Below are 22156 nucleotides of genomic sequence, written 5' to 3'. Positions count from 1 at the left end.
CACCCCAACACACCAGCGGAGCGCTGAGCCAACTGGACAGGCCACAGGCCCTGAGGGAGGTCCTAGCTCCAGCTTCACCAGTCGCAGCTGTGACAGCCATCCCTGAACGGGGCCTGGGCTGGGGCCATGAACAGGTATGAAGAAAGGAGTTTTAGGTAGCAGAGTTTCTGCTATGTGGAGGAAAGGATTTCAGAGGGAATTGGAGAAGAAATTGGTATAAAAGAAAGAAGACGTCTCCCTAACCAATACTGAGTATGAATTCTAACCTTGCACTTGGGGTTTGCTTTCCCAGCATCACCACCCTTGCCGGGAGCCCCAGCACCACAAAAACAACAACCAGAACCCAAGAGCGAAAGAGGCCAGGGAACACACATGTTCCTTTTTTTTTTTTTTTTTTTTTGGATTTTGTTTATTTGAGAGAGAGAGAGAGAGACAGAGAGAATGAACAAGAGGGAGGAGCAGCCTCCCCACCGAGCAGGGAGCCCAACATGGGGCTCGATCACAGGACCCCAGGATCATGACCCAAGCCGAAGGCAGATGCCCAACTGCTTGAGCCCCTCAGGCACTCTCACATTCCATTTTAAAGAAAGTCCTAACATCTCACAATTTCTGTGTGACTTTTGGCAGATATGCTATTTTTAGGTTAAGAAAATGTTCTATTCTCGCATATATATATATACACACACGTACTATTGCAAGATAGTGTGAAATTTTAATACTTTTGAGATCATTGTTTTTCTCAAATTTAACCTGTTAACACAATGAATCACAGTGATAAAATGTCCATTGTTAAACCAGTCACACACTCATGGAATGAACAATACTGGTGATGAAGTTTTTTTTAAAGTTCACACTTTAAATCATTTTATTGGGGAAACTTTTAGGCATAACACTTCTGAAGTGCCCGTCACCCAGTTTTAACCCGTGACCCTCCTATTCTCTGCTCCCACCCTCATTCCCACCACCACCCAGATCAGGGGTTTTTGCCAAGTTCAGAAATGAGGGATCATTTTGCTAATACTCCATTTAGGATTGTATCTTATGTTCATAAATGAGATTCCCTTCCTGAACGAGGCATATTTGGCTTTCTTACCAGAGCTCTGCCAGGGGATAGCAGGTGCCCCGAAGGTTTCCCTCTTGTTAGATTCTAGTAACAAAGTGTAAAATCAGGAATCATCTGTTTGTAAAAGGTTCAGCAGACCACATCGTATAACCACCTGGGCCTGGGGTGGCGGTGGGGGATTGTGGATTGTGAACATTTATTCTTTCTCCTTAATGCTGCTAAGTCTCATCATATTTCCATAACTTTTTAAGTCATCTTGCAAATCTGTGCTCTGCTAGGGCACTTTCCTTTTCCTCCTGAGTTTTAGAGCTTGGTTACATAAATCCGCTGGTGATTTCCCCTTAAGCTTTGAAATGTAATTGCCAGTGCCCCGGTTGCATTGTTTCCTTTGTGTTATGGTGTAATCCTGCTGACCCTGCTCAGCCTTGCGAGAAGTGTAGCAAAGTTACTCATTTTACCAAATGCATTTTTTTCTGTTTAGCTTTTTTGTCTGGCCAGTGCCCCCAGAGGTATATCAATATAGTTCAGCTTTCCAAGCACTACACTCTCAATGCTCCTTCATATCCCACTTGGTCCACTTCTAGCCTTAGGTCCTTATTCCCTCCAGGGTCACCCCATGGTTGTGACCAGTTGTGACTGAGCCCTAGGCTCATAGGCTTCCAGTCTCCCAACCACGCCAGCAAAGTCCTAGGACCCCCGTCGGCAATGCTTCTGCGGGTGCTAAATGGTAAATGTTTGCAGTCTCCAATATTCTCTCCTCTGTGACTTAGGAGTGATTCAGGTCTGTAAAAACTCCCAAACAGAAGTGGGTTATCTTTTAGCGACTCATTACCAAGTTGCTGTGAGGCCGAAGATCTTAGACCACATGCCGTGTGTCCTGCTTATCTAGATGCATCGTGACCTCCTTGGGTCAGTTTTGGGTGCTTGTCGTCCGCAGGTTGCACCTGTATTCACGCAGAAGTGAGTCCTTCAAGGAACAAGGGGTGGTGGAAAGGGAGTGAGCAGGGGGTAGGGGTGACTGGGCGACGGGCACTGAAGGGGGCCCTTGATGGGATGAGCACTGGGTGTTATGCTATATGTTGGCAAATTGAACTCCAATAATAAAATAATAAAATAAAATAAAATAAAATAAAATAAAATAAAATAAATTCTATATTAAAAAAAAAAAAAAGAAGAAGTGAGTCCTTCGAATCCTCGGTGCCACGTCAACAGCCTCAGGCTCTGGAGGAGCCACAATGGAAGGGCTCAGGACACTGGGTTTGCAGACCTCCCGTCACATGGTTCTTGTCTTGTGAAGGTGAAGTGCATCTTGTTGGGTCTACGTTCCAAGAGCACCTTACTTTCCTGGAGGATGTTTCCTTTTTACCATCTCTCACTGGCAACCTGCATCCCCAGTGACACCTCTTTCTATAAAATCTATTGGGCCCATCGTGTGGTCATGAGCCTGTTGTGTTTGCATTTCCTGACAGACCTACTTACATCCTTCACTTCCACCGTTTCTGGTAGTTGATTGTTGGTGTTCTAGCCCTCAGATCGTAATGGATACGTAGATTCCTCTACAATTATTAAGCTTTATTTGAAGGTGTTTCCAATACCTTATTTTATGTTTGTTAATTACCATACTCTTTCTTTATTTTACTCCTTAATAGTGTGATCTCACTTTTCAAAAGCCCCTTCTGTTCTGTGTACCAGTTGGAAGGTACAGATTTTAATATACAATTTCTCTTATTTTGGTGGCCGTCCTCACACTCTGACAGAGAGAAGGAAGTTTGACGTTTCCTCCCCTGTCATGCAGGTACCATGGGCTGCTTTCGCTCTGGGCACTTTGTCCAAGTGGCAATGTGCTTCCTATATTAGCTCCACCTGTTGGAACCTCCTACATCGAGCTGTCATGATTGCCACTGTGTGTCCTTGCTGGTCTCCAGAACCGCATTTACAACTTCTGTGCCCAGCATTGCTTCTGGGACTCTCTCTTTTCTTCTGGTTTCATTTTTCCTCCTCCTAAAGAATAACTTCAGAAATTCTTCCGGTGAGGGCTCATGGTCTCGTTCTGTGCCTGAAATTATCCATATTTTGCAGTCACCCTGAAATGGTGCCTTGCCTGGGAAGAGTGTTGGATGGACTGTGTGTCCGTGAGACACTGGCCACCATCTCCCAGCCTCCTGGTCTCTCTGTAGCCACAGCTCCTTCGTCTATGTTACAGGTGAACACATCTTCCAGTCAAAAGTATCTTATAATTGTGTAGGATAGGAAAATAGTAACACTCATTAGCCTTAATGAAATATGGCCTTCCTGACGAACAGTCTGTGACTAGCCTATCTTTCCATTGAAAGAAATCTCTCCCTCCTTCTCTCATCTTTGTAAAATTTCTTTCTTTCTTTCTCCTTCCTTCCTTCCTTCCTTCCTTCCTTCCTTCCTTCCTTCCTTCCTTCCCTCCCTTCCTTCTTTCCATTCTTCCCACACATTCATATTTTCCTAAGATCTCTGCTGTATATTTAAATTTATATAATGTTTTCCCCCAGAAATCCTATGTGTTTGCAGCAGAAAGGCCTTTCCACTCATTCTGCCTTTTGCAAGGATGTTACTATACTCAGTTGGCATGTTTCTCAACTTTGGCGTGGCTGAAATTTGGGGTTGGATCACTCTCTGCTATGGAGAGAGGGCCATCTTATGCATTTTGGGATGCTCAGCAGCAACCTGGCCTTCACTCCTCGATGCCACTACCCTCCGTCAGCTATGTCACTAAATATGCCTGCAGTTCCACCCAGGGATGCAGACTCACCCTGGAGAACCACGGTACTGAGACCACGGCAGGGGCAACCATGTGCTGCATGAATGAAGCAGGCCGCCTGTGCTGGAATGGAGTCCACTTCCTGCACGGTGACTCCCAGGATTAAGTAGCTGCCCTGTCACAGGTGCTTACCTAGTACATGTTCAGTACATGTCCTCCAGCGACTGGCACATGTCATACTTGGGTGCAAGAATCCATGTGCAGAAAGGATGTTTCCAGAGAATGAGCTTCCCTTAGTTTTTGACATGTTTGCCTTCTGCTTATGAGCAGGGGTTTCTAGTTTCCAGGAATAGGGACTGAGAAATAAAAGTAAAATGCATTTTCAAATGCCTCCTTCCACCCTAAGTCCTATGAGAAAATTCTCCCACTTGTAAAGAGAACTTTGTGGAGTGACTGTCTTGGTTGTGCTATTAGGTTTCTTCCCGCTTCGTCCACGTTGCAGCCTTGTCCACACCATGCAGCAGGGTCATGCTCTGGGACCTCAGAGAGCATCTGTCCAGCTGTCCACCTGCACAGAAGAGGCACAGAGCACAAGGTGGAGCAGAGCCTTCGGCCAGGGCTCCGGCTCCCGGGTGGGGGCCCCTCCTCACCTCAGGCCAACGAGAGCCAGAGCTCACTGTCCGTAGACGGGCTTCCCTCCTTTGTAGGCTGGCATTTTACATCTGCAACCAGGGAAAGGCATCTGCTGATGCACCAGATGCATCAAAACCAAGGACAGGATAAGCAGGAAATGGTGCAGGATGAATAAATATGTTCAAACTAAAATTAAGGAAACAAAGGTGAGTAACAGAAAACAGCTCCAAAGCCAATTATTATCTCTACTGTGTGTCTGTGGATGTGTCTCTGTCTCTCACCGCTCTGATCAGGAAGGGGATAGTGGAGACCCTCCCTGAGGTCAATCAGCCCAAGCCCCTCAGGTCAAAGGTCAGAGTCAGGGAGGTGCCCGACTTCCTAACCCCTCTCATTTCCAGGGAAGCTGTGTTTAAGGCAAATAGACGATGGGAGCCAGGAGCTGGGGTGACAGTCACGGTGGGCGGGGGAACGATGGGTGCGTTCACCCTGTGGGTGGAGGTCGCAGCTGCGAAGGGGATTTCATACGCTCCCCCCACCATGGTGACCCTGCCCTGTCCCCATCCTCCCTTCCCACCCACACCGAGTCATGTCCTGGCACCGTCTGTCCTGGGAGCGCTTGTGGGCGAGCCCATGGGGGGGCCAGAATTCAGACACCCGCCTGTGTTCCTCAGGCCTCGGCATAGAAGACACAAGGGTGTCCTCCTCCTGTCAGTTGCTGACCTGGGGCCAGGGAGAAAGCAGCTCTGAGTGTCTGTCTTCAAGAACAAACATCCCTGCGGCAGGGGAAGCTGGACGGGACACAGTGAAGGACTGGACCCCTGGGTCGGGTGGCCACTGGGCCTCTTGGCCTGGCGGTGACCACACGGGTGTCCCAGGTCATCCTACGGGCTATGCCTCCAGTAGCCAGGAGCGGCTCCAGTGGCTGACAGCTGTGTGCAAGGCCACGCCAGGACCTGACCCACGGCAGTTACAAAAACCAGTTCTGTGAAGCCAGATGTGTGATGTTTTCAGAAAAACATGTGTGAGTGGTGATCATTGCACTCCTGGTGAGCTCAGGCATGAACGGGTCCTGGTGTCCCATACACTTGTCTCCCCTGCTTTCTTCGGCGCCCGGGGCCTCATTGGAACTTCCAAAGCAGGGTTTTGAAACTCATGGTGCAAGAAGGTCTCAGAGGTGGGCTGTTTTGGAGACAGAGCCTGGGAAAGCAGGGGCTGGGGCCCAGCTCGCTCAGGACGGGACAGGGTGGAAGGGCATGGGGACCACCAGGACGGGCGCTGCCCCAGAGCTGGGGGGTGGGCAGCATCGCATCACTCACTTTCCCGGTTCACAGGATAAGGTGGAGGCCAGTTTTGATGGAATGGATACAGGACGCAGGGCCTGCGGTCCAGGAGCACAGAGAGGCCATCCCCCAGCCTGGTCTTCAGGATCCACCCCCGCTAGGTTCCAGGTCCACGAATGCAAATGTTTTGCTGGATATTTTCATTTTTACACCAAAATAACAAAATGGTAGCAAAATGGTTTACCCTCCAAAATAAGGTTCCCATGTTGAGTCAAAGACAGTGATGAGGTTAGAAACTCCTGCATGGCCTTCCACGTCCATCAACAACGAGGAGCCCGCGTGCAAGCAGAAGGTGCCCCGGGGTGTGCTTCGCACCCAGCACCCCGCAGGCTCTGTCCTGCCTTAGGGTCGGGGCGGGAGCTTCTGAAGACCCAGCGGGTTCTGAAAGGCCCACTGTGCTCCAGCCAGGAAACAGATCTGTGTAGACACGGTGCCGGGAAGGCAGGCACGCCTGGTTTCCCTTTCAAACCACTTCAAAGTGGAGGCGAGAACTGGTTTCCTCTGGGGGAGGCAGTACAGGACATCAAGTGGTCATGCCACCCGCATCCCTGAAGCAAATGCACCCTGGCCCTAAGCACGTCCTTCCAGTCCTGGCCTCCTTGTGGAGGCAGGAGTGGGTGTGAGCAGACCAGCAGCTGCCAGAGCTGAGGAAGGAAACAGGAGGAGACAGATGCACCCTGGCCCCCCAGGCCTCCTGACCTCCCAAACCCAGGGACCCACGCCCCCCACCCCAGAGAACCCAGCTGCTCGGCCCAGAGCTCTCAACCTTCTTTCTCCCCAGAGGACACAAAGGTGCCAGTACTGCCTGAGGGGGAAGTGGACAGTGAGCCTGAGCCCAGGGCACTGAAATTCCACCCCGTGAAAGCCTGCTGTGTGAGGGCGCACAGCCTCTCTGCAGCTGGAGGACCAGAGCGTCATGGAAACATGGCCCTGTCCACCTGTCGCTGCTCAGCTGGGGTGGGATGGCCTGGCAGGGGCCGTGGGGCCCATTTTCAGGCTGGGGGAACACTCCAAGTGCTCTGACTGGCCTCGGGGGGACATCACAGGGAACAGAAGTTGATCCTTTTCCACCTCCGGAGCTGCCTGGACCATGCTTGGGACGCAATCCCATTGCTGATGCAGCTTGTTTTTATTCTCTGTGGCACCTGCCCCTTGCAGCGTGGACACCATCTGCCTCTATAAAAATACAACATGTCTCACGTGCGATGGATCCAACTCTCAGGATGTTCTCTCATTCCACGGAAAACCCAGCAGACTGATTCACAGGCTTAGTTAGCATTTCTACATATGGCAGGAGAGGCGTTGGATCTCTGGGACTTTGTCCATAGATCCTGTACTCTCCCTTCCAGTGGGCTGAGACCTCGGGTCCCCGTGAGGAAGGCTCCCTCCTGTTCAGTCTCAGGGCCCCGGGGGGCAGGTTCTGTGATGAACATCCATCCCTTTTCTGGTCATCTCACATCGTCCCCCCCACACCCTGGGGACTCCGCTGCAGGGGGTGGTCTTTATGGACGGTGCCATCCTCTGCGATGAGGACAGAGAGGCTGGACACATCACTGGGCACATGGCTGCTCACATGGGCCTTTCTGGGATGTGGGCCTCGCCAGGACGTGGCCTCCAGCAAGTGACCAAACACCGGGCGCGGTCGGGACAAGAGGCTTTCTGCTCCATCACCTCTGATTAGCGGGTCTTACAAAGAGAAAGAAACGGAGCAAGATGACAATCAGCACACACTTCACCCAAAGTCATGACGTATCAGGAATCTAAATGAATGGTGTAGAGACTAGTGAAATGTCCCACAGATGCCCCGTGTAATGACACGTTAACAGGTTTGGCCTTTGTGTGACATGGGATGCTCAGGCCGACAGTTCGGTTATTACAGAGTTGACTCAGCTAGGATGGCAAAGGCGACCCAAGCAAATGCAAGAAGTAACAGTAAAACAGAGATTCACCTGTGAAAATCTAGCAGTAAGTAGATAGAAGCTCCATTTCTTTCCATGGCTCCTACTCATTTTTTTGTTTTTTTTTCACGATAGTCATATATATATAGAGAGAGAGGCAGAGACACAGGCAGAGGGAGAAGCAGGCTCCATGCACCGGGAGCCTGACGTGGGATTCGATCCCGGGTCTCCAGGATCGCCCCCTGGGCCAAAGGCAGGCGCCAAACCGCTGCGCCACCCAGGGATCCCCCTACTCGGGGTTTTAAAAGCAAAGTCATGCCCCAACTGCATGGCCTTACAAAATCAGGGGCTCACATATTGTGACAAAAAGGCTTTAAAAAAATCTCACTGAGGTTCTCAGCTGCAAGCACCGTCAGCAAAGGAGAGTCTGCTATTTGTTGTGTAAGCACCGTGTGGGAGGGGGCTCCAGCTCAGGGCCCCCAGACCTAGTGCACAGCCCGTTTGCAGACCCTGCCCAGTTTAGACTCTTGCAGGGATTAAGCTCTCTAAAGTTAAACAGTCGATTAAGCAGGGTCGGGTTTAGTCCATCATATACGTTAAAGATTAAACCAGACCTTTCAGGTCAAACATTGTGCAGTGGAGCTGTCAGCCACGCAGTGGGGAGCTCATTCCAGGCTTCCAGCAGGGCCCCCACATGCTGCTGGCCACCTTGTCTGCTCTGAGAAGAGGGAAGGGAGGAGGCCCGCTCCTTCAGCCTGAATGTCAGGGAGTCCCTGACACCATGCAGTGGCACCTACAGGGGAGCCAGGTTAGGGGGCTTTGGATGTGGGAATGTCCTTGTACTCTGCGGGGCACTCGGCCATCAGAGCTGGGGGGCGTGGGTGAGGCAGGCTGACCTGCTGTGGGCCTGGACAGGACTCCCTCACCCACCTGGGGGGCTGGGGGCCACCAAGAGCTGAGAAGGCTCCTGGAGAGCCATGCTGCTCTCTGCTGCAGTGGGAAATCACCACCCAAAGTGCCGGCTGAGCTGAGAAGCCTCCCTGCTGCCCAGCACCAGGGAGCAGAGCCAAGACCATCCACAGGGATAGTGACCCGATGGTCCTGCTTTCTTCTCTCTTGGGACTCGCAGAGCCAATTGGATGAAAATTAAATCCCAGAGAGTGAGTTCTGTGCTGAAGGACGCCCAGAAGGGGGGAAGGCCAGCATTGGGGCCCCCCCAGGCCAGGCTCTGAGTGTAGCAGCCCACCCTTCCCAGGGCTGCGGCCCCCACTGCATCATGATGCCCCACCTAACCAGAGCTGAGGCCTGGGACAGGGCCAGGGCACAGCAGTAGCTGAGGGTCTGCCCCACCCCCCCCTGGCCCCGCTGCATGTCCACCCTGCCGCCCCTCCTCTGGTGCAACAAAGAAGAAAACTTTCACTCTTACTTTTCTGGGTGGGAGAAGAGGAAGCAACCTAGATTATAAAGTGTACAGGGACCAATCCATTGGAAGAGCAGCAGTGGGACTTCCTTATTCCAGAACCAAGGTGGGGGCTTCCCCAGCCCAGGCCTAGGACCCTGGGGTGTCAGCCCAGAGCAGCTCAGCAGGGCACAGCACCTCGAATGCAGCTCCAGCCTTACCTTTGATGGCTGCAAAACCCAGACCCAGTGAGCATTCAGCATTCGTTCAGACAAAAGAGGGTGGATATGGTTAAATAGTTTGTGAGGAAGGTGAGAACACTTAGAGCAAACGCCGTGTGAATCACATACGGCGTTCAGTGGTTGCATGCAGGCCCCCGGAGAAAGGAGTTGTAATTGCAAAAATGTCTGAATTGTTATTATATAAATAAGGGATTTCCAGGAACTGTCTTCTTCCTCTTCAGAAGCTGCACGGGCTTGCTAATTTGACAGAAAAGCCTTGTCAGGAGGCTTATTGCACACTTCTTCATGGGTCGCGGCTTTTCCAGAAATTCAACATGAAATTTCTCATCGCCGCATTCCATCTGGAGTGTAATAAATACCACTTCTCACCTAACACACTAAGGGCAGGTAAGTTAAGTTTTGTGCATAGAGAGGGTTTCATAATAAATGTGACATTTTCGCAGTGGAAAGGGCTGACGGCCCGGGGCCGCACACGCCCCACACGGATCTCCAGGCTCCGCCCCCGCCACTGAGCAGGTGGTGTCCCCGCCACAAAGAGCCTGTGTCTCAGCAAGAATCGTGAGGCGATCCTTTGTAGTGGGGGGCCCCTTATCAGCCCAGCGGGGGACCAGGGAACGGAGGGGAACGGGGATGAATGAGCTGGTGTCTGCGCTTTCACCCCGAAGCGAGGAAGAACCTTCCCCTGAATGCCAAGCGAGACAACCGGCTCGCTGCAGCAAGAGGTCCAGCGGCCTCCCTGGGACAGCAGAGGGGTGCCCCCGCTGAGAATGGGGCCCTGGAGGGCAACTCCCACCCACTGCCCCAGTGCTGACTCTCTTTCCTTCTGACTCCCTAAGACAGAGGTGGTGACTGCAGCCAATGGGAGGAGTGGAGGAAGGGCAGGGCTTGGGTCGCTCAAGCTCACAGGAAAGCCCCAGCGGGCCCTCCTGGTGTCACCCCTGCCCCCCCTTCCCCCGCCGGCCCCATGCCCAGTCTCCCATCCATCCTCTTGCTTGCCGTTCCACCCGGCCTTGGGTCAGGGTGTCCCCAAGCCGAGTATCCTCATGGACAGAGGGCAGCTTGGGCATCAGGCCCCCACGCCCCAGCCCCAGCCCTGGTCACATCCCCTTCTGCCAGAGCTCCGGTCCCGGGCCCTCCCATCAGCTGAAATCCCCTTGGCCTGTGGCCCCATACCTAGGCCGCCACTGTGACCGGCTTTTAACTGCTAGACCCTCCAGTGGGTGTGCTCTCAGTTTGGTTTCAATGTGCATTTCCCTAATGATTAATCGAGGTGCCTTTTCATATCTTTATTGGCCATCTGGCTACTTTACGATGGGAGAGCCCAGAGGATTTCCCGAGGGTGGGCTATGTCCTGCGTTTTCTCGGGTCTGCACCGTGGTCCATGGGGGAGCTAGCAGATGCACGTGTGCCGCTCCCACACATAGGGACCAGTGGCTCCCAGGCTGGGCCATGGCCACCAACCTGCTGCCCTCCTCTCATGGCTCCTGAAGCCTGTGGGGTCTAGCATGTCAGGGAGTGAGGATCCTTCCAGAGTCTCAACTAATGGGAACTCTCTGCCTGTGAAATAAAGGGACTTGGAGAAGCAACAGAGCACAGAACACATTTTTCTTAAAGTGCAGGGAGGCTGTGAGTGTTTAGCAGAGGAGAAAAACGTGAGCCCTCGACCTCCACCGTTGTCACCCAAGGACAGTCACAGAGCTCGGGGCCCTTGCCTGGCTCGGATAAGCCCTCGAGGGAGGCGCCCCGGGGAGAAGAGCTCCGGCCTTCCTGCCCAGTCACCTTCCAGATGCTTCCTGTCCCACAGCATTTGGGTAAACGTAGCAATCCCTGCCCCTATCTGACCTACCAGGGCCCAGGGCAGCTGGGAGGGCACATGGTAACCGGGAGAACCCAGACAAAACCCCAGCCTGTTTCACCATGTGGGTGCTTTCCCATTCACCAGAGTGGGAGCTTCTAGATGTTGTCCACAGACAAGCCCTCAGGTCAGTCCCGTCTATGAAGTGCAAATGAGAGGCTTCTAGGCTTAAGATTCTTAGGGCAATAGTCTGATCCCCCCACCCCGTGTGTCCCCAAACCATGGACAGATCCCGATAATACGCAGAAAAGCAAAACAAGCTACCCCAAAGTTGTCAGACTCCTCTGGCAAGGCTGGGATGTGCGTCTGGACAGCCTGTCCCTCCTGGGTCCCTCCCCACCACCCCCAGCGACTTCAAACCCTCACCTTCCTTCCCCAGCATCCTGGGCGGGCGGGGGTGCATGTTTGCATTCCCTGTGCGCTGAGAACCAAGAAGATGCTTCCAGTCATTCGTGGCAAGAGATCCTTCCGCCAAACCCCAGAGAGTTCAGGGTGCTGGGGTCCCCATGCCTGCGGGGTCTTCAGGAGACCCACACCACCACCCCGGGAATCCGGACGACTCAGTTGAACCAAAAGGAATGTTGGGGAAGATGTTTTAATCGTAAATTGTCTTGTTTTTTCACGTTAGCAGTTTCGAGAGCCCTACGTCTCTTCCTAACAAAGAGGATTTGACTTCTCTGTGATGATACTTACCCACCAGGATCGGATAAAGAGTCAAGGAAAGGTTATTTCATCACTCAGTGGATAGTCTGCAAGTTCATAATCGCCAACCTCAGGGACTTCAGGAGTGACACAAACACACAGCATCTGGACAATAGAAACGTGTTCCTGTCCTTGGAGCTGGTCTCAGAGGACCCGTCGTCCTGTCCAGACGATGGAGGATTCTGGATCCCTCAGAGTCCATCCACAGAAGAGAGAAGCATGTTTCTAGAGCTGAGAAGGGGGATTAGGAGTCCACTGGGAAGTTCTAGCTTTCTGAGACTAAACAAATATGAGTTTTGGAGCAAGAGATTCAAATAAATGAGAGTTTATATATCAGGTTTTGTTTTCAATGATGGCAGAGGCCCCCGAATGACACAGTGGCTCAGAGAGAGGAGACTTTGCTCTGTGGAGACCATGTTCCCCTAAAACATAAGCACTGGGATCGTGGCACCCTTCAAGCAGCTTCATCCCAGGGGCGATCTCACCTCACGTGGGGCATTCCCTGTGGTCAGGGGTCCTGGAGGCCCCGGGGCTCTTCACACGGGGCTGGGAGACCCAGAGCTGCCGCCTGCAGCCTCACCTGGCTCCCCGTTGTGTGCAACGAGAGATGGACCTTCACGGGGCCCGAAGCCTGGGATGGTGAGCACCAAAGACAGGAGTGCAGGGTGCAGACGACACGGGCACAACTCAGCATTAGCGACAGGCACCTGCGTTGCATGGGAAGCTGCGAGCGCTCAGCCTAGGGGCTATTTCTTTCTCCTGCGTCTGCCGTCCAGCCCTGTGTGTACCTGAAACACCTTACAGTATAAGGAAACGGATGACCCACACCATGCACGATAATTTGCTCAAGACATTTCTTAAGAGGCCTTTATTTTTACCTTACACCTCACGGGACACACTTGGGGGTTGCACGGAAACGCGGGTTACATGCACGTGCTGGGCATTACACGTGCTTCGTGTTTGAAATACCTTGTGTTGTGTGTGCTTTGCTCGCCCCTGAGGACTCTTGGGAGGAGCTAATAAGCCTGCACTTACAAACACAGGGAAGTGTCATCAGGGCTACAAGGTGTTAGTAAGTGTCAGCGGTAGGAGAGGAATTGCCCCCCACCTGTGACCATCGGTGCATGAGCCCACGTGGCCTGCAGAACAGTGGTGCTCACAGGGTGGGCATGGCTGCTCTGGGCCCGGGGTTGATTTTTAAGATGTGTGTGAACTCCAACAGACTCCCGAGGAATAAGTAAAATCTTCTTGAGTGTAATCATCCCTCGGGGAGGAAGTAATGTGCCCTGGGAGAGAGGTCACTGAAGGTCGAGAGGAATCAGGGAATAGCCCTTCACGGGCCTGCAAATGTTTGCTCTAAACAAATATTTTAAAAGTCAAAGATCCTGAAAGCACCATATGCCTCCCTCCAGGGACCAATTAGCCTTTTTCTCCTACAGTTTGTTCAGCAGGATGCTGGGTCCAGGCTGCATCAGGGCGGGAAACGGGAGCTGCTGAGCTGGGCCTCGCGACCGAGCACGTGTGGTTGCACTCACCGCTTCCCCAGCGCGGGGTTCCTTGACCAAGACAGAAAAGGAGAGTTTTAAAAAGGATGCTTGATTTTCTGAAGGTGAGATTTTTTTGAGTTGAGATCAGACTCACGATTGTAGGGTGATGTGAGTAAATTCACCCTTAACTTTTATGTTAGAAGACATTAACTCCGTGTTTGAAATACCTTGTGCCGTGAGGGTGCAGCCGCTCCAAAGTGCCCCCAAGCCCCCCGCCACCACGCCTCCCCCTGCACCTCTCGGGGGCTGTGGGGTGACTCCCCCCAACCCCAGCCTCCCCTGCAGACATCCCGGGTGTGGCACTGGGTGGCAGCAACTTCACCGTGGCCCCAAGGCCCATCCCGGCCATGGTCCAGATGCTCAGGGCGGGCAGGGAGAGAGCACACCCCTCGCCCATCACCTGGGCCGTTCCAGACAAGAGAACCTGCTCCCCCAGTGATGTGACACTACCATGTGCCGACCCGCCACGTTCACACTTCCCGGCAGAGCTCCTCAGACCCCGGAAGGAAAAGTAGTCACTTTATTCAAAAGTTTTCCCTCTTTTCGGAGTTTTACTATCTGTAAACTAGAGCCATATGCCCTTCCTAGTAGAGACCTAAATGTGTTTTTATAAACGTCCCTAAGAACATGGACTGACTTAGTATTTTTTATTATAAGTAGAAACAATGAAATGAGATTTCTTGTGAAGGACAGTCAGTTTTGCATGACACGTAAGAAGATGAAATGGGCCATATCTACGTGGGTGGAAAACAGATGATCGTTACAGATGGGGGCATGGGTGCATGGGCAGGGAAGCCACCCTGAGCTTGAGGCCACTTGTAGCAATTTTCAGCCGTGCTGTGCGGGTGGAGATAAGGCACAGAGTCCTGGGTAACCGGCTGCACTGGCACCTGCTCCTGCTGACACCCCGTTTCCTCAGGCTCCGGCTCGCCCCAGCACATGCTCAGGGGACAGGTGACATGCCTGGGCCCCCTTGCTGATGGGTCTTCCAGGCTGGGGGTGTTTGGGGGTGCTGGAGCTGCAGAGCCGTCTAGCTGGAGTGGGGGAGACGCTGGCAAGGGCTGGGTTGGCTCTGCACTGGTCCCAAGAGCCAGGTCCTGCCGTCTGTGTAGCCTGTTGGAGTGAAGGCCCATCCAAAGTGGAGGGGAAGGAGAGAGGCTGTCAGGCCGGGTGATGGACACCTACCTCGGTGGTGGTGAAAAACTAGGACAGAAGCACCAGCCCCACAGGCATGGGGCAGGGAACAGAGGCCGCTCCCCTGCTCGGTGGCATGCTCCCCACTTTCTGCTCCCATATCCCCTCACCCGTAACTGCATTGGCGGCCCCCTCTGCACAAGACCTAACACCTGCTCCACCCACTGACAGCTGTCCTGTGCTTCTCAGGGCAAAGTTCTGGAGAGAACCTGCTTGGTCCAGTGAGCATTGGGCCAAGGTGAGTGATGAGCAGTTTGGTCCAAGGGACATCACTCGACCTAAGCAGAATTAGTGGGCAAACAGCATCAATGCTATTTGACGTGGCTGTTCAGGGCAAGAAATTCTGGAGAAAGTATTAGAGGGAAATCGAAATATCAGACAAAATAGGGGCATCAGCAAGAGGTTATTAACTGTTAATCTTGTTTAGAATAGAGGAGTAATTTTAAATGTGTCAAATTATTGTAAAATAGAGTCCCAACCTGGTGAGATTGGGTGAGAATTCAACGGTCTGAGCCAACCCCCCATGACCCCCCAAGACAGGGGCCACAGCAGACGTGCATCAGCCCCAGGGATGGGGGGATGGGGAGCCTCACCCTCTTGGACAGCCCAGCGGGCTGCACTCCACTACCTGCAGCCTGCCTGCAGGAACGGAAGGGCTTTCAATATTCCTGCTGGTTGTACATTTCGGACGTTTTAGATGAAATCACTTTTTTTTTTTAATCACCAATACTGAAAGTCAATAAAGTACCAGGATGGAATTGTGATGGGTAATTCTGCATCAACCTGAATGAGCCAAAGGATGCCCGGATGGCCAGTTAAAGATCGGGTGTCTTTGTAAGGATGTTTCTGGAAGAGATTAGCCCTGGCACGAGTCGACTGAGTAAGGAAGAGGGTCGGCATCCATGTCCATGGACCTCATCCAAACCTGGGCGGGCCTGAATAGTGCAAAAGGCAGAGGAGGGGCAAACTCTCTGCTGGAGCTGAGGCGTCCACTTCTACAGCAGTGCTCTGACTCTCTGGCCTCCTGACTCAGATCAGGACTTACACTATGTACCCCTCCTACCCTCCGTTCTCAGGCCCCGGGGTCTCAGACTCAACCTCACCACTGGCAGAGGGCAGATGATGGCACTTCTCCGTCTGAACAACCGTGAGCCAGGTTCTACAGTAAATCTCTTACGTATCCGTACATACATTTTCCTTGGAAAATATAAGAGCTCCACGTTGCCCATAAACCTGTAACATGTGAGCATACAGATAACCATGTGTTAGCCCAAAGAACACTTTGGGAGGAGATATAATTCGATGACTTTACATATGACTTTAAAAATGTCATTGTCTCCTATCGCTTCTGCTCTGGGTTTTCCCTGGGTCTGTAACAAAATCCACTCTTCTTCCAGCAGAAAAGCAGTTCCAGAGTGCAGAAAGGAGGTTTGCAGCCTCAGCCCTGCAGGGGGCTGGTCACTGTCTCGGGACAGCATGCAGCTGACAGCTTGTGTAGCTGGGACGCCGGTGCTGGAGCATGTGAGCTTGCAAAGGAGACCCTGCATGGTGAAGCCTTTCACTTAATACGTACGTCAACAACTTCTTCCCATAAAACGTTGACTTTTGATCCGACCATTTAAAAATTGGGCTCCTGGTATGTTAGAAATAAAGCTATAACGATTCTTAAGTTGGATGAGAGGAGACAAATAAAATCAGAAAAGGTCTTTTTTTTTTTTTTTTTTTTTTTTTTTGCAGCACTGCCAATTTGGGCATCTGCGTTCAAGAATATTTATTGGCAGCAGTTTCAGTCCTTTATGATGGTTCAGAGCAATCAGGTATCCCAGGAGCTAAAGGAGGCGGACATTTCTTTCAACAAAAGGTCTTTTGCCAGGAGCAGGCCCAGCCCCCGCGGCTTTCCCAGGGGTGACTCCGCGGCTGCTCGGGTCAGGAACTTCTGAGCGAAGCCCGTGTCCCGGGTAAGCTGTTGGGCTGAGGTCAGAGGCCCAGGAGGAGGCGGGCTGTGCAGCCGGATCCGGGCGGGTGAAGACCTGCCTTGCTCAGTGCTCAAGAGTCCTGAGTGTCCAGTCCACCCAGGTCTGGGCCCTGGGACCAGGAGGACAGAAAGGGCAGATCCTCCAGTTCCTGCTGTGTCTGGAACTCTTGAGCAAATCGGAGACTCGCTCCGTGGATGCTCGCCAGCGCCCTGCATCGGGCAAACAGATCTACCATTTTATTACCCTTCTGCGCTGAACTTGGAAACCCCCAAACTACATGTTGCCATGTTCTGGCCATAAAACAGAGAGGTACTTGTTTCTGGACTCACACATGTTTTGCCTCTAAAAGAGTCTGTGTTTTCATCCTGCCCAAGGGCCAAAGGGACGAGCTTCTCTGGGATCAGGGTGCAGCTGCGGCAGGCAGGGCCCCTCTCTGTCCACCAGCTGCTCACCTGCCGGCCTCCCTCCCCGCGGGGGCGCCGGAAGACACTCAGGAGTGTTTATTGAATGAAACTATGACCTATTAGAGGCTTTAAAGCAGCCAAGCACTGCCAAGTACTGGTTGAGGTTCCTTCCCTCAACGGCCAAGACTGGGATCCAGCCCAGGGGGCTTCCTAACCTCTGTTCCTAAGTGTTCCTCACTCATAAGTCCAGTGCTCATCCTGAGAAAGCCCCTGAGCCATACAGAGCTTATGGCTGTGTTATTAGGTGGGTGGGGCGGGTCCTGGGAGGAAATAAGCCCAACTCCCTCAGTGTTGGGGGACACCAGGCACCTGACTTACCCTGCCCGGGCAGGTGCCCCTCTTGGGCACATGTCCTCCAGGAGCCGGGATGCACAGCTTTGCTCTCCTCTCACCCCACTTGGTGAGCTTTACAAACAAGGGCACTGCAGAAGCCCTGGTCCTGTCATCACTATTTCTTACCGACACCCGAAGATGTTTGCAGGAGTCAGCTTCCTCACCTCTACAACGGTTGACGTAATACTCATCATTTGGGCTTCTCCTTTCACTCAGAAACAAAAATGCAAAAGCAGGTACATCTTTACAGCTGGATGTCATTTAACCCATTTGTTCATCTGTTTAAGTCATTTACCCTGCGGAGCACAATGTGCTACACTAGCTGAATCCACCAGACGTGGCCAAACCTCCTATCCTGGGAGGCTTCCAGGTGGGGAATAGGACACGGGCACCTGCAAATAAGGAAGTGGAGTGGCCAGGCTCCAGCATGGCAGGAGGGCCCCATCCATACCTGCAGAGCTGCGCACCTGGGACCTCCACTGTCCTGCAGCATCGGTATCACCGTGAGAATGCAAACTCTTTGTGGGTGGAGGCATATCCTCAGCAACACACCTGCCCCCTAGCACACACCTGCCCCATCCAGCAGACACCTATCCCACCTAGCACACACCTGCTCCCCACCACACACCTGCCCCACCCAGTGTACACCTGCCCCACCCAGCACACTTGCTCCACCCAGCACACACCTGCCCCACCCAGCACACACCTGCCCCACCCAGCACACACTTGCCCCACCCAGCACACACATTCTCCCCACCACATACCTGTCCCACTCAGAACACACCTGCCCCACCCAGCACATACCTGCTCCCCAATAAATACCTGTTCCACCCAGCACACACCTGCCCCACCCAGCACACACTTGCCCCTCAATACACACCTGCCCCACCCAGTATACATCTGCTCCACCCAGGACACACCTGCCCCACCCAGTACACACCTGCCCCATCCACCACACACCTGCCCCACCCAGGACACACCTGCCCCATCCAGCACACACCTGGCCTGTGGCAGATGCTCAGTCTGTGCTTATGGAACACGTGAATGATAAGATAATGAAACTGTGTACAAACACTTGTAGTAACTCAATAAATAATTAGGCAGGTTTAGAACCCGAGTGGTAACGAGACAGCTCCATTCTGCAAGGCGGTATCTGGGCATTCTTTTCTTTACAGAAACTTAGTCTAAGGAGAAAACCATTTTAAACTCCTTCCCCAGCAAGTCAATAACCACCCCTCCCAAGGTCACCACACAGCCTCGGGCAGAGCTGCCTCTTATCAAAGAAGCTCTGAAGGGCAGGGCAGGGCCAGGCACAGGGCCTCTCCACGCCGTCCCTGTCCCCATCCCTCTCCCCGAGACAAAGTCAGCTGGAGAACAACAGAGACCGTGGGGGCATCGCCTGCAGACAGCCCCAGGCGGGCGGCTGACAGTCAGCAAACACCGGCGGCCGCTGCCCTCTCAAGTACTCCCTTGCCTCTGAGCCGGCCAGACTTCCAAGTGGGTTTGTTTGAGCTCTTTCAAAGATAAAGCTAATGATTATTTCTACCCCCAAGCCCCAGACCGTGTGAGGCTTGCACGAGGTTCCAACCCATCAGTCGTTTAGAGATTCATGACCTTTGCCCCGCACACGAATTTCTGTTTCTATTTGCTGCTTCCTCGATCTATTTCCCAAACAGCAAAACGTTGCTCAAGCTTTATATTTTTAATGCAAAATATACTCAACGAACTGTATTTGTGGTATTTGCTGGCGTGACTGTGGAAGAGCAGGTGTGCCAGCCTCTGAGGGGACAGGGAGTCCACCCGGTGACGGCAGGCAGGGCTGTGGGCCCTACGTCCCTGGGGCCCTCTGTCGGATGCCGGGAGCCCCGGAGCCGCGGAAGCGGGCCCCCGGGGGCTCTGATCCACGCGTTCAGCTGTCGAGGTCCCGGGGAGAGCTCGTGGGGCCGTGGGGCCGGCGGCTAACGGTGATCTCACCTTTCCGTGAGGAGGGCTCCAGCCAGTCCTGGGGCATCTTCGAATACACTGACTCCCACAGGGGTGCGGGTCGCTGAATAAAGCTGGCCCCAGAGGTTACTTCCTGACCTTGCCCAGGAGCGCGCCAGGTGAGAGCCGCTTCACCTCCTGCCCCCCTCCCTCCACCTGCCCTGGGAGGCCAGGACCTCCCCTTCCTCCGAGAGCCACTAAGGGGGATATAAATCAACGCGGAGCTCGTCATAAATCCAACATGTAACGTAAACAATGCAGGACACCCCCCTTAAGCAAATGGCACAGAGAGCCTTCAGGGACCAGTGGGTAGGAAACAGACCAGTCTTTCGGGCCCTGGGGTCTCGATCTCTGAACGTTACAGCTCTGACCACTGTAATCGAAGCAGTTTTTGTTTCAGTCTCGTCTACTGTCTTGATAAGTGAAGGAATCGAAAACCGACCGGAGTCAGTACGTGTCAGAGGATCCTTGATTTTCAGACCGGCACCGATAGTCCAGGGATCGATCATTTTCCCCGGGGACACTCCCAAATTCAGTAGACTATCAGGCCCCTCAGGTGACATTTCTTTGCCACGAGTGAAGATAAAATCTTAGTTTCTACCAACAGACCTCAGCGCGAGGAATGCCGTATTGTCCTTACGTTCACTCAGAAAGATCTCAGCGTACCCGCCTCGCTCTACACGCTCGGCTCCGAGCTCCTGATACAACTGCGGGCACATTCGACACGCACCCGTTCCCCTTTCAGGCTGCCGTGTACACTCCCGCACGTTAGCATCTGTCGTACCCACACGCAGGACTGAGGGCTTCCGAGAGACTGTTCTGTTTGTGCATGAGAATGATCAGCTCCGCAGCAGGACTCCTGTTTCCCGGGGACATAACGCAGACTTCGTAGGCTGTGGGTTCGGCCGCTGTCACAGGGGACAACCTGGATCTCAGGTTTCCTCCGCTCCAGAGGCAGGAAGCGCCAGCTCCCCCACGAGGGCCGAGTCCTTGTTTCCACGGCTTGCCGACGGTGCGTAAGCATTGCCTGCACCGCTGGTGTGTGCTTGCACTAGGAATGCACACTGAGATCCCATTCGCCCTAGCAATGCGCGAAGAACAAAGGGGTGCGTCCTGTGTCCAGGTGCTCGTGGCGCAGGAGCCGCAGTCTCAGGTCTGGAGTTCAAAGTCGCCCACCTCCCGGACTGGCTCCGCCTGGCTGCTGGGAGCCCTGACCGAGGCCACGGGGCTGCAGGTGGGATCCGGCTGCCCCACTGGGTGCTGGATGGCATCTCTCGGCAGCTGTGCCCGCCACCCCTCGATGTGCGGCCCGCTTGATGGAGAGCAGTGGGTGACACCTTGCATTCAACCCACGGAGGAGCGATACAAACCCCATTCACTTCCAATTGTGTATTTTTTTTAAGTGTTCTTGCCTATCCAGGGGTTATTTCTAATGACTCACAACCCAGGGAGTCGCCTTGAACATCCCAAAGGAAGCTCTGGCTGGAGGTTTCTCACGCAGGGGAGTCTCACCGCCAGCTGCCTCGTGGTTCGGGCTTTTTTGTGTGAACTGGGTTCGTGTGATCCTTTCATGAGTCATGCGTTTCAGCTCAAAGCCTTGCAGCTTTGAAGGGCCTGGAGTCTACTTAGCCCCGGAGCCGGTATTGTTCGAGCTTGGCGCGCGGGCAACAGGCACGCTTTTGTTTTCAAGCTTGACTGGCTTTTTCGAGCGGCACAAACCACCCTGAGCCTGCGAGTTGCTGTTTCTACGTCGGGAACGGCCGCCCCTCAGGCCTGCAGAGCAGGACATCCCAGCCTGTGAGAGGGCCGGAGCCCCGAGAAACTCCTGGAATCCAGGGCTGGGGCTCAGATGAGGACCTGGCTCAAGGGTGGCAAGGATGGGCACAGGCTGGTCCTCCCAGCCGAGGCTGTGGGGACTGCGTGGGGCAACCGCTCATTCGTCCAGAAGCCACCCCCTATGCTGGCCCTGCTGTTGACGCGTGCAGCTTGTCAGCATTCCCGAAGCTCTGTTAGTCCCCCGGCCAGACGAGAGGGACATGGGGACCGAGCCAGGGGTCACCGTCTCAGCAAAGTTACAGAGAAGTAGGTTTATGCTGCGCCCATACAGCATTTACATTCACTCGTGTGTCAACCACCCAGTGTCAGAAGTACAACCTATTCCTTTAGAACAAATGCTTTCCAGAAAATCAGAAATGTGGACGCAGGTCTCTCAGTGCAGGGAGCTCCCCATGTTCCCTTCTGGATGGAAAATACCTCCAAACTGGGAATGAACTAGAACCTTCCCCCATCTCACTCAGCCAGGGGTGCAAGCTTCCACCCAAGGTGACCTCGGGCAACACACAAGCAGTCACAATAACGGGGCTGCTTGTACTGATGGCAGGGATAGAAACCTGTGCCACACAGACAAGGAGACAGGGCCAGGGCCGCGTGAGGGGGGGTGATGTACAGACGTCCCCCTCCCCGGGCAGGACCAGGGCCCAGCAGAGGACTTCATCTGGGAGGTGAAGGGACTCGACTCTGCTTCGTCTTCCAGGGGCTGGGGAGGCTCCGATAAGGGGACCACCTCCGCCGTCATGGAAAGACTCTGTTGTAGGTTCCATGGGCAGACTCTTTCAATGGGACAATTCGTCATTTGCAGCCTCTTGATGATGCATCTTCTCAGGCAGGGGATGCCAGAGGCCGTGGTTGGAGGGAGTCCTCAGGGAAGTGGGGCCTCGTGCTGTCTCCCTCTCATCCTCATCCCAGCTGCTCTCACTCGTTTCCTGTCTCCATGTCACACACGTGTGCCTATGTCCC

At 53.5% G+C, this 22156-nt stretch overlaps 1 long non-coding RNA gene across 1 annotated transcript; it reads left to right on the top strand.

The window, feature by feature from the left end:
- The first annotated feature begins 8347 nt into the window (after positions 1 to 8347).
- LOC129501046 (uncharacterized) lies at positions 8348 to 12470 on the top strand. The gene is made up of 3 exons (XR_008662633.1): positions 8348 to 8473; positions 9528 to 9693; positions 11790 to 12470. It is a non-coding gene; the product is annotated as an uncharacterized LOC129501046 (long non-coding RNA).
- The last annotated feature ends 9686 nt before the right edge of the window (positions 12471 to 22156 follow it).

The sequence above is a fragment of the Nyctereutes procyonoides genome, unplaced genomic scaffold (assembly GCF_905146905.1).
Source record: "Nyctereutes procyonoides isolate TBG_1078 unplaced genomic scaffold, NYPRO_anot_genome, whole genome shotgun sequence".
NCBI classification, from domain to species: domain Eukaryota; kingdom Metazoa; phylum Chordata; class Mammalia; order Carnivora; family Canidae; genus Nyctereutes; species Nyctereutes procyonoides.
The sequence above is the reverse complement of the archived record's forward strand: the minus strand, read 5'-3'. Positions and strand labels throughout refer to the sequence as shown.